At 33.6% G+C, this 12,395-nt stretch overlaps 1 protein-coding gene across 2 annotated transcripts in view; it reads right to left on the bottom strand.

Annotated features, from left to right (window-relative positions):
- The window catches only part of LOC145249667 (RUN domain-containing protein 1-like), a 480,843-nt gene that overhangs the window by 376,338 nt on the left and 92,110 nt on the right, over nt 1-12,395 (bottom strand). The window lies entirely within an intron of this gene.

Genomic DNA, 12,395 nt, shown 5'->3' on the forward strand with positions numbered 1-12,395 from the left:
AGGTAGTGATTGGTGTCAAGGCCATCTCAAAGCTGTTATCCAAACCAAAAGTGGGGTTCATTAAATGAAATTGACAGAACAAGTCATGCAATACACATGAAAAAATTTAAATGGTTTAAAATATCTCAATAATGGCATAGATAGAAAGAGTTTGATGAACTAAGAAATAATTTAAAAATTTTTTAAATCCAATTAAAATTAAAGAATTTTTTACTATTTTTGTGCCTTTTTTGTGTTTGGATATTTTTCCCTCTTTAAGATCATATGTTTTGTCACATTTTTTACACTACCTTTTCAGTAAAAATATTATATCTTTGTTAAAACACAAGATTAAGCAATGAAATTTGCCATATAAGTACTTTTGTGCAAGGAATCAGAATATGTAACTAAAAATCTTCAGAAATTAATGGTTTCCAAATAATCTACAGTAAATGGACATAAATATGCTGCAATTCATTAAAAATGCCATGTATCCGTTAAAAGAAAAATTAGAGAACTCAAAGTTGAATTGTAATTCATTTTATGGTACTCCTGCAGTATTTTACCCACCGATTTCACGATCTTAGCCGAGCGTTGATCGACATCCGTCGGAAAACGCCGGAACATGGCGAGCGGTACGATACTCTATCAGCCAATCAGGGCGCTTCAAACGAACGCGCAGCAGACGAATAATTTTCATTGAAATTACACACATAGCATTTCATTTCAGTTATCTTATTGTTCAAAGTAAAAATACACAGCCTTTCATTTCAGCTATTTAATTTAGCGATAAAAAAAAAAAAAAAAAACGGGAGCTGTTGGAAACATATTTATGCGAATTTATGTGGAGACAAAAATTTGGACACAACCCTTTTGTCTCCATAATAAATCAAATCGCGGAAGGCTACCCGGTTGGGAAGGAGCTTCTTTCCACATCCTCTGAAAACCCTTTGCTCCCTACTTTGCCTCTACAGTCAGTAGAAAATCTTCCAGTCGGAACTAAAGATAAACAGTAATTGTTGTCCCCCCCCCCACAAACATTACTGAAAAAAAAAAAAAAAAAAAAAAAAAAAACATTGTTGTTACTGTTTAATAACGTTTTGTTAAAAACAAACAAACAAAAAAAACATTGAAGTGTTTATTACTGTTGCTTACCCCCCCCCCCCCAAAAAAAAAGCTATCGGAAAACAAAATGAACCAAAAAAAAAAAAAAAATATTCAACACAATAAATTTATTTTACTTTAAAAAAACTTACGGTAAGTGTTTGTGATTTATTTTATCCAAATTTTTTGTATTAATTTTATCGATTTTGTTGTGTGTGTGTGTAATATCTTTTCCTTGTAATGTTGTTGCTATTCACATACTTTTAGCGTTCTTGCACCGTAGCTCCGAATTCTCGGCTTTCATCGGCGTTAACGCCGAAAGCGTTCGTCAACGCTCGGCTAAGATCGTGAAATCAGTGGGTAAAATACTGCAGGAGTACCCATTTTATGTACAAGAAACTGAAATCTAAATCTAGGACTATTTAAAAATGAATATATTGTCAATATTTCTTTCGTATTATAGTAGATTAACACAGTTCATTAAATCCCCCTCCATACCTGGCCACCTCTCCAAAAAAAAACTAGTTTAGAATTTATTTTAGAATTTAATGTAAAATGATTCCTCATTTTGAGTCATTCTAGCGTTTTAGGGTAGTTAACCATTTCTTTTTTAATGAGAGATAAATTCTGTGCGTTTTTTTTTAAGATGATTATGTATGGTTTTAAGGAGGTCCTTGTGCACTTATGGGAAGATGGGAAGGCTTGCCACTCTGACTTAGGATTACTGGTAGGGCTAAGGGAAATTATCTGAAGACTTGACAGAAACAAAACAACAACAATTTTAGAATTTAGAGTGGGCATTAGTTTGCCAGAAATTGCATAACTTGAAATGCAAACATTCATTGGTTGATAAGAATTTGATGTCACGTTTTTATTACAGCTTTTCTCATTAGTTGATTTGAATTTTACCCTGCACATGTGCAGTCAGTTCCTGTATATATTTCTTAGAGAATGAACGAGGCTTTTAGGTCTCTCCTTACAAGCAGGGACTCATTAATTTAAGGGTGATTGGCACCCTCTCGTCTATCCTCAGTGAGACTATTCTACCTAAGTAAATAGGTTTCATTCCTTGACATAATATCGTCTCCTTTAAATCAGCTAAAAATGTTCATATTGAAATTACTATTCCGCGGAACCAACCGCCTACTCTATTGGAATCATAAATAAATGAATCCTTTTGCAAAGAACATTCAAACTCTACTCAGTAGAGATTTAACTAACGTTTCTTGTGAAGCATCACTTACAAGATTCAACCAAGATGCAAAACGACGCAATGATTTTGCAACCGAGAAGAAAGACAACTGATTTTTGCCAGATAAGTTTGCCTTTCATTCATCTGTCAATTTTCTCTCTGCTAGATAAATGTTCTAAATTATGTGAGATTAAATTTCTCACAAAATTTAATGTAAAATAATTGAAAATTTTGAGGCCATTTTAACATTTTAAGACAGTTAACTGATATATTTTTATGGGGGGTAAATTTACTTATTTTGGTGGTTTGTCTTTTTAGTCACTTATATATAGCTTACAGAGGAATTTTGTTTGGTGGGAGCTTGCCACTCAGACTCAGCGTTATTGGTAGTGCTAAAGCAGGTTTTAGGAGGAGGCTTGCCACTCCTACTAAGGATTAGAAGTAAGATTAAGGGAGTTTTTTTTTTTTTAATTGTGTTTGACACTCATATTAATTAGTGGTGCATAATTATTAGCTTTTAGAAATGTTATGGCTTAGATTTTGAACATCAAATTACTTTTAAATATGAAAACTTAGGTAAATGAGGGTATGAAAGTTTACAAGAATTAAGACAAACGGACCTAAATAAATTTTATTTAAAACAAGTGACGTCAACTTAATAGAGAACGTAACATTTGGAAAATTATCAAGTAATTTTTACTCACTTATTTAAATATCAAAGAAAATTTTTGCTAAAGCTTTGATTCCAATTTTGCCCCCTTAATATTTATTGTTTTGGTCTCAAATCAAATTAAAAAGTTTGATCCATGTCAAAGTAACATACATCTAAAATTTCAAGTGTATAGACCCAAAATTGGCAGAGGAGTTTGGTAGAGTTTTCAAAGTTGAATTTTGACCACTTGAAAGCCAAATATCTGGCTGAAAACCGATTAAAAAATTTTTTTTCAAATCTCAATACCCCTTATGTCAAATCTCGTGTCTGTAGACTGAAAATTGACTGTAAGAAATTATTCAATCATCATACAAGCCCTAACTGTCATTGTATCGATCAATTTGATTGGTTGGATCTAACCAGACATATCACATGCCTTTGGTGCCAATTTCAATTCCTTTTCAGTTTCTTCAGTTCGTTCCAGATCAGCGAAGGAGAAAGGACTCATTTTTATTAAGAAGGAGACTTGGGCGCAAACATTAGTGACTTCCATGCTTCAGATCTCAGCCATGGATGAAGTATAAAACATATTTGTAAAAGCCTATGAATTAGGCTTACTTCTAAGACAGAATGTCTACAACTGCATTACGGACCTTTCTTATCATTGTGAACTTTTCATCTTCGTATGCAGCCTGTTTGCATTGTTACCAAATTTTTAGGGCCATGAGGTCCAATGGAACACGGTTAAATTCATTCTTCTCTGCAACAGACTACAACAGCATGCAGATTGCAAAAGGACTAAAACTACTGCTTCATTGAAGCAAACTACCAGCTCCACCACGTTGGACACAGGATAGGCGCACTATTTTGCAATAATATCCTGTGTACCAATAAAGTTTGTCTTGAATTTTATAGGTAGGGTTTGTTTTGCGATTGTCTCATTCCTTGCCTTCAACAGAGAGCATCGAACATGTTAATTAAAATTTTTATCTTGACAAAAATAATTCCTATCATGTTCGAATTGCAAAATAGTCTTTGCAAAATATACAAACTACTATATAAAAAATTTTTTTTATTCAATTACAAAATATTGCAAAATAACGAATATTTACCGGATTTAAAACATTCCAAAATAGTCTTAACAAAATATGCAAAACACTATATTAAAATTTTTTTATTTAATTGCAAAATAATAATAAATATTACTAAATAGTAATTGCAAAATATTCTCTATTTGTAATTCGTAATTGCAAATTAATACAAAATATTGAAAATATTGCTAAATAATACAAATAAGTGATTATATAAAAAAAATTTTTTGTTTACTATTTGAAATTCTTAACTTGTATTTAAGTTGAAAGAAATTATTGGGTTTTTTTCTTATAAATTGATTCATAATGAAAAGATTTTGTCACTTTGTGTTGTTGCTTGAAGAAAAAAAAAGTATAAAATTTTAAATCCTTTGATAAATGAAGATTTGAGAATTTTAAAGTCAGGTTAAATGTGTCAACATTCCTTTCGAATTCTGAAGGTTTACGAATAGTGAATAAAAAAATTGTTTTTTACATAATCACTTATTTGAAGATTTACATTGTAATTCATTCTCTCTGTCTCAACTATCATAAAATATTAATTGTCTAAAAAAAAAAATAAAAAAAAATAAAAATAAATAAAAAAAAAAAACTGTCATTTATTTAATTTGAAAATTTCACCCCGTGGTAACTATTGGATTTTAAATGTGCTCCCTGATTGAGTGCGAAAAAGTTTTCTTTTGAGTACGTGGTGACCACTAGTAAATTTAATTACTTTGCTGGTAATACACGAATGTTTTAATGAATATTTAAATTAATTCATTGCTTTAATTAATTGAATTTTCGCACATCGCATGAGTTTGAATATTTTTTAATATTAATATTTAATATGAGTTTGAATAATTTAAATGATAATAGTTCTTGGATAAAATTATTTCTTCATGTTATGCTATTAATCATTGATGTGCTTGTCTGCTATTCTTTTTATTTATTTTTATTTTTTTTGCTATCATTTCTAAAACTTGTTCATATATATTTGCTTGATTTTATTTATTTTGTGAAATAACAGTTATATCCATTTTAGACGTAAAATTGTCCACGTTCCCTTTGAGGTTTGTATTAATTTTGTATAGTTAATTTTCTCTCGGGATTCCTTTAAATTACCTGCTGTTAAATTTGATGTCAACAGGTCAGTCCTGCCATTTCAAGTAGCCTTCCTGTGTCGATTATAGTTCAATATGACCTAAGCAAAAAACTCAGTATTTCTGGAACTTTGGTTGGGATTGTGCCAGGATTCGGCACAATTTGTATCCAAAATCATGGAGAAATTGACAAAATTTTCTAATGGCAGAAGAGATCTTGTTGACTCCTGCCAACCCATATCACGTCTTCCAGTTAGACTGGATCTTGAATGTCCAAACTTCAGTGGAACCTTATCAGATAAATTCGAATTTGGAACATTTCTAACAAGGTTGTTCCTCAAATTTAGGGAAAGCAGATAAATTACTTTTCCTAAAGACCAAATTATTAGGCAAGGTTTTCAAACTAATTTCTGGGTTTGATTCTATTGATGTAAACTACGACAAGGCCTTAGCCTGTTTAAAGGATAAATTTTGAAATCCTTCTTTAATCAAAAGTCAAGTTTTTGAAGAGATTATTCCTCATGGTGATAGCATTCATTCCCTAAAGGAATTAAAAACATGTGTCAATGAATGTGTCATGAATGTGTCAAGTCAGACTTCTCCGAATTGGACAAGCCCTTTGGAACGGATTTATTCCCACAGAATGCAACGTTTGCAGATATTTTTGCTCACATTTTGTTAAGCAAATTTCCAAATGTAGTTCACAGAGAAATCATGAATCGGACTAACGAACGTTTTCCAAATCTTTTGGCTATCTTGTCTCACAGTTTTGACGTTTTAGACTTTTTAATGGTGGCCCCTGTGGAAATTTCTAGGCAGGAACATTACCCGCCAAAATCTCCTTCTTCCTCTTCTTCCATTGAAGGGAAAACCAAGATGGCAGACTGTTCTAACGCCAAATTCCGTAATGCAAAGAAGGACCCAAATGCGTCCAGAGCGTTTAATCGGAATGACAGAGTAAATAGAAATTGCAAGTTATGCAAATCTACTGATCACCATATTAAAGACTGTCGTAATTTTAAAACCTTTGAAGTTAAGTTTCAAAGGGCCAGAGATCTTAACCTGTGTACTAGGTGTTTAGATGAACACTTAGATACCAATTACAAAGGAGTTAAAGGTTTTCCTTACCCTTGCAACAATTGTGGTCTGAAAAACCATTTTTCAATTATATGTCCAAAAGCATTTGTGGCATGGACAACATTGTCAGGATCTGGGTGTTGCATTTTTCTTGTCCTTAAAATTTCTTTGAAAGTAAAAAATCAACTGAGTTATTTCTACTGCCTGATAGATACAGGTAGCCTGAGGTTCTTTTTTCGCAGGCTATTTTGTCTCAATTGAGTGCTAGGGTTAAGCATAAACCCAAGGAAGTTAAATGCCTGTAAATACTCTCATTGGAACCGGTTCCTTAAATCTTCTGGAATTCAATGTGTCCCTTAAATTGGGGTATCAAAAACCCTTTCCTTTCTCTGCCTTATTTTTCAACGATTTAAAGTGGAAATTCAAGGTAGATAATTTTAATGTTATTACTACTAATCTAACCAATAAAGGTTTCCATCTTTTTCCTGATTATAAACAATTAAACCACTGTGATATTAATGGCATCATCCAGCGGGTTAAGAATTTCCATGTGGCCTCGGTGGTAGTGCTTGGAAAATTTCCAAATATATACCTTTTGAGGAAGGACAGATTTTTATCCAATAATTCTGTGAGGGAAGGTCATTAATTCTCTACCTTCTTGTCAGTCTTATTTAAGTGTCAGCGTTTTGAATCCTGTTTTGATGTACGAGGATGTGTTTCAACAATGTTTCCCTGAATCTTCGGTTGAATGAGGAATAGAGAAATTTTTCTCCCTTGATTCTATAGGGTTCGATGAGAGTAGTAAGTTATTTTCTCATGATGAAGAAATGATAAAAAACTTCGAGAAGTCTATCGTACTGAAAGACAACAAGTATTATATAGATCTGCCTTGGGATTATGATAAACTGTCTCAAGTCGATTCGAATTTTGTTATCTCTCTGAAGGTTATGGAGAGTAGCTAATTCCTTAGGAAAAAAAGGAATATACGACGATTACTTTCAAGTCTTCAGGAAATATGAAGACTGGGGAATTATTCAATCAGTTTCAGTCCCTCCGGAAAATTATAATAATTATGTTTGGATAACCCGCCATCCAGTTATTAAGGAAGGGTTAGGGGTAACCACTAAAATTCGTCCAGTCTTCAATTGCTCGTTGAAAAAATAGGGAGGCACCTCTATCAACGATGCTGCTTATTCAAGGACCAATTTGACGGCCCAGCTCTTAGGTTTGTTGTTGGGTTTCCGAAAAAAATGATTTCATTCTACTGGGCCTTTTTGCAGATCTTCCTGAAGTCTGAGGAGGATAAGAATAGGTTTTGTTTTTTTGCGAAGGTAAACGGCGAGTTGCATGCCTTCAAATATAACACAATAATCTTTGAGTTTAATGCAAGCCCCTTCATATTAAGCTTCATTCTTGAATTCCACGCTGACCATTATGTAGGTGATTTGGCTTCTCACGTTATATCCAATCACTTTTACGTAGAGAATCTGGTCTATACCAATTCCGATCAAAATGCACTTCTTAACATTTATAGCACTGTGCGATCCAGGCTGGAGGAAGCAGGTTTCAAACTTCAGACCTGCAATTCTAATAGTTCATAGTTGCAAAGTAAGATGGTGGAAAACAACTCAATCTCTACTCCTTTTCCTGGGTTGGTGCTGGGTTATTTATACTCTCCACTTAAAGTTTTTTTATAAGTAAATCCTGTTGCAGTGGACCATCGGACTAATATCAAGTGTGGGATACTTTCACAAGTTTTAAACATATACAATCCTTTATCGCTATTGCTTCCTGTAAGAATACAGGGAAGAATTATTATCAGTCAGTTGTGGAAGAACGGGTTGCTTTGGGATGAACAAATTCCCAGTAATTTCCTTACCGTATGGCAAGTACATGCCAAAGAGTTGAACAGTTTACATGAATTTGAGTTCCCTAGATGTGTATTATCAGAGAACTCGCCTATAGAGTACATTTGCTTCTGTAACGCCTCGAAACAGGCATATGGGTTTACTTTGTATGTGAAGCAGGGAACCCTATGTTCTTTATTTATTTGCTAAGGCCAAAGTGGCTCCTACTAAAGGGGAAATCAATCCCCACTCAGAAACTTATGGCCATATATTTGGCCCTTAAGGTTGTTCCTAAAATTTTGGAAGCCTTAGGTCCCATTAATGTCCTTGCTGTCTATCATGTGTCAGATTTGCAAGTGGCACTTTCATGAGTCTTGAATGGCAAGGGATCAAAGAAAAACATATTGCAGAAAACAGAATATCCAATATTCTCAATGTTAAAAGGGAGATAAACCTTAAATATGGTACATTTCCGAAGTTCAAGTATATGCCTTCTTCGGAGAATCCGGCGGATCTATTGACTAGAGGGATTACTGCCTCTAAGTTCCATCAATTATTTCAATTCAGGATGCATAGACCTAACTGGTTACACAATGAAGAAATAATATGGCTAGTATCACCGTTACCTTGTCTCGATAATACTAACAGGAAAACTGTATCCTGTATGTTCTCTAACAAAGTTAATTCAGAAGAATTTCTTTTAAATATAACAAGATTTTCTACCCTTTCCAAGGCTATTAACGTCTTGGAGACAATCATAAAATTTGGCGAAATGTTACATCATCATTTCTTAGAGCCAAATTATTGCTCATAAAAAAAAAAATGCAATCCGAAGTCTTCCCCATTGAATTAAGTTATTTGATACAACCTTTGAATAAAGAAGTTCCCCTGAGGGTATCTGCCTTGGGGTTGTTTTTTGGATAAGGACTGTCTATTACGGACGAGTGGGAGAATCCATGTCCAAGATTTCCCCTTTTGAGGTTAAATTCTCTATTCTATTGGGGAAAAAACATTATTTGACGAAGTTGGTCACCAAGGAGGCTCACCTGGCTTGCTGTCATATGGGGATCAGTTCGACCTTAAGCAAATTGAGGTTGACAGGATTTTGGATCCCTCAGGGGAGACAAGCGGTTAAAAAAGTTTTACATAGTTGTGTTACATGCAGGAAAATTAATGCGTTGCCCTGCAAAGCCCCCTCGGGGTCTCAGTTACCCTCTCATTGAGTAAACTTCATCCATCCATTCAAGCAAGTGGGAGTAGATTTCACTGGACATTTTTTTCATAAAAAGTAATAATGAAAATGTTAAGATGTACATCCTACTTTTTATTTGCATGAGCTTGTGTGCCGTGCATATAGAATTGTTGCCAGACATGAGCACACGTTCATTTTTGCTGCTTTGATTAGGTTCACCAATTCATTCGGTGTCCCCACTCACGTTTATTCGGACAATGCTAAGTCATTTTTAGCATCTGGCATCCTATTATCTGATATTTCAGTCTACCTCTATCAAACACTTGACTATTCTCCTTTATTCTGCTTGGCAGGGGGGTTCTTGGGAGAGACTTATCAGAACTGTCAGTGTTTAAGGAAGTTAATAGGCAAGAAGAAATTCGACTATTTTCAGTTCCTAACGATCCTTTCTGACATGGAGAAAGCTATAAATGATAGGCCTCTCACTTATATGCCTTCCTTGGATGGGGGTCTTGATATTCTGACCCCCAACCATTTTTTGCAAACAGGTCATCACCCCTGCTTGTTTATTAACAACTACGGATTGGAGGAGCTGTGTCCTGATCCACCTCATAGAACTAGTCTGATACATTCACTTCAAATGAGGGATGAATACATTGACAAATTTATGAATATTTGGAATAACGATTACCTTTTGTCGTTGCGAGAAGTTAATGCCAACATTAAGGATGTTAATTCTCCAAAACTTTCAGTGGGTGAGATTGTGTTAATCAAAACCCCTAATACACCTAGACATCAATGGAGCCTGTGTAAAGTTATTAAAATTATCAACAGTAATGATAATAAGGCCCGCTCCGCTTCGATCTTGATGTGAGCAGGTACATTTATCAAAACATCTCGTTCCCCTGGAAATTAGGGATGAACAGGAATCTGCTTCAGCAGAAACTATGGAGGAGGGTGGTTCATTCTTCTGTCCAGTTTATTCCATTGCTAATGATGGAAGTTCCCCTATGGTGTGTTGCAATTCTTGTGATAAGTGATATCACTTCAGTTGTATCGGGGCAAACAACGGGACACTGAAGGAGAATATTTATGTCCTAATTGTAAGGATAAAGTATTACTTTAATCAGTCAGTTGGTTATCAGTTGACTCAACGAGAAGTTACCTTCCATTATTTGTAATTAATATCACTTGCATTATCGTTAATAATTATAGCAGCAGACAAGAGCATGCACATATCAAATTGATAATTGATATTGTTTACCTTCAAGCAACAAGAAAGTCCTGTCAGAATATTCCTTACCTGTCTCCATTTGAAATTTCATAGTTATAAAAAAAATGTGATGATTAACCATTACTTTTTTCCTTGTGCTCTCGGTAATTATTCAATCATCGTACAAGCCCTAACTGCCATTGTATCGATCGATTTGATTGGTCGAATCTAACCAGACATGTCATGTGCCTTTGGCGCCAATTTCTATTCCTTTTCAGTTTCTTCAGTTCATTCCAGATCAACGAAGGAGGAAGGACTCATTTTTATTATGTCTTTTAAGAAGGAGACTTGGGCGCAAACATTAGTGACTTCCATGCTTCAGATCTCAGCCGTGGATGAAGTATAAAACATATTTGTAAAAGCCTATGAATTAGGCTTACTTCTAAGACAGAATGTCTACAACTGCATTACGGACCTTTCTTATCATTGTGAACTTTTCATCTTTGGTATTGAGCCTGTTTACGTTGTTACCAAATTTTTAGGGCCATGAGGTCCAATGGAACATGGCTAAATTCATCCTTCTCTGCAACAGACTATGACAGCATGTGGATTGCAAAAGGACTAAAACTACCACTTCATTGAAGCAACCTACCAGCTCCACCATGTTGGACATAGGAAGGGCGCACTATTTTGCAATAATATCCTGTGTACCAATAAAGTTTGTCTTGAATTTTATAGGTAGGGTTTGTTGTTTTGTGATTATCTTATTTCTTGCCTTCAACAGAGAGCATCAAACATGTTAGTTAAAATTCCCATCTTGACATGAAATAATTCCCACATGACAGTAGTTTGTTAGAGAAATGTGCACACGCATAGACATAAACAGACAATTTCACTTTTATAGATATATAAATTAGTGTTCATTCGATAATAATCCACTGAAAAAATTGTAAAAAAGATGAAAATAAAAAATATAGAAGGAGGGGTACTGCTCGTACATGTGAACCAAAAAAAATCATATTTTCAGTTGTTCAAAGCAAAACATGGTTTAATTTGATGTTAAAAACCAATGCAATAGTTAAAGTGCATGCAATTTATATATTTAGAAAGCTTATTTTCTTGTCTTTTCAACCATATTAATATTTTTGATTATTGCTTTAATTATATATTCTGATAACCAAATAGTTCTCATTAAACTAATTATATTCTGATAACAAAATAGGTCAACTTAAACATGTAAGAACATTTTTTATATTCATATTTTCAATTTAATAAAAAATTTATTCTGGAATAAAAGTCAACAAAATACCATTTGTTGTTTATAGCTACTACTACAAGACTGTTTTCCATCCAAACTCAAATAGAAACAATTTTTTTCCAGGTTTGGTCATTTTAAATTGCTAGCTATCAGAAGAGAAAGCAACATACTTTTAATGGATGAAAACAGTAAGAAGATTGTTTTAAGGTGTTCAAAGAAAATTTTTTTTCCAAATTTTCAATACTGGTCATGTGGAAGTCTTTTTATTTTTTACACAGCAAGTGTTCAACAAGTGGTCAAAAGTATTTTAGACCTCCAAACTATTAAAAGTGACGTCTCTTTTGATTAGTTTCCAAATTTCATAAAATTCTTAATACAAACACGGTATGAGCATTTAAAAATCATGTTCACATTTTTATCACTTTATTTATTAAAACTTAAGATATATAATGTACATTATTAATTCATTTGAAATTATACTTATTTCCACAAAAAAACGGTGGTAATTTGAGAACTTAAAGTGCTTTTGTTTTTAAAATGAGTATTTTAGCAAAACCCCTTTGAAATCTGGGATTATCCAAAGCGCTTTCTTGTCTGTGTATATTGCTTAACAAACCGATTTACTTTTTATAAATTAATCTAAAAAAAATGAAACTACTATCATTATAGATAGATATCATCCACACCCTGTATGTGTATATATATACA

This window comes from Euprymna scolopes, chromosome 28, assembly GCF_053919585.1.
Source record: "Euprymna scolopes isolate OS-2025 chromosome 28, ASM5391958v1, whole genome shotgun sequence".
In the NCBI taxonomy this organism is placed as follows: Eukaryota; Metazoa; Mollusca; class Cephalopoda; order Sepiida; family Sepiolidae; genus Euprymna; species Euprymna scolopes.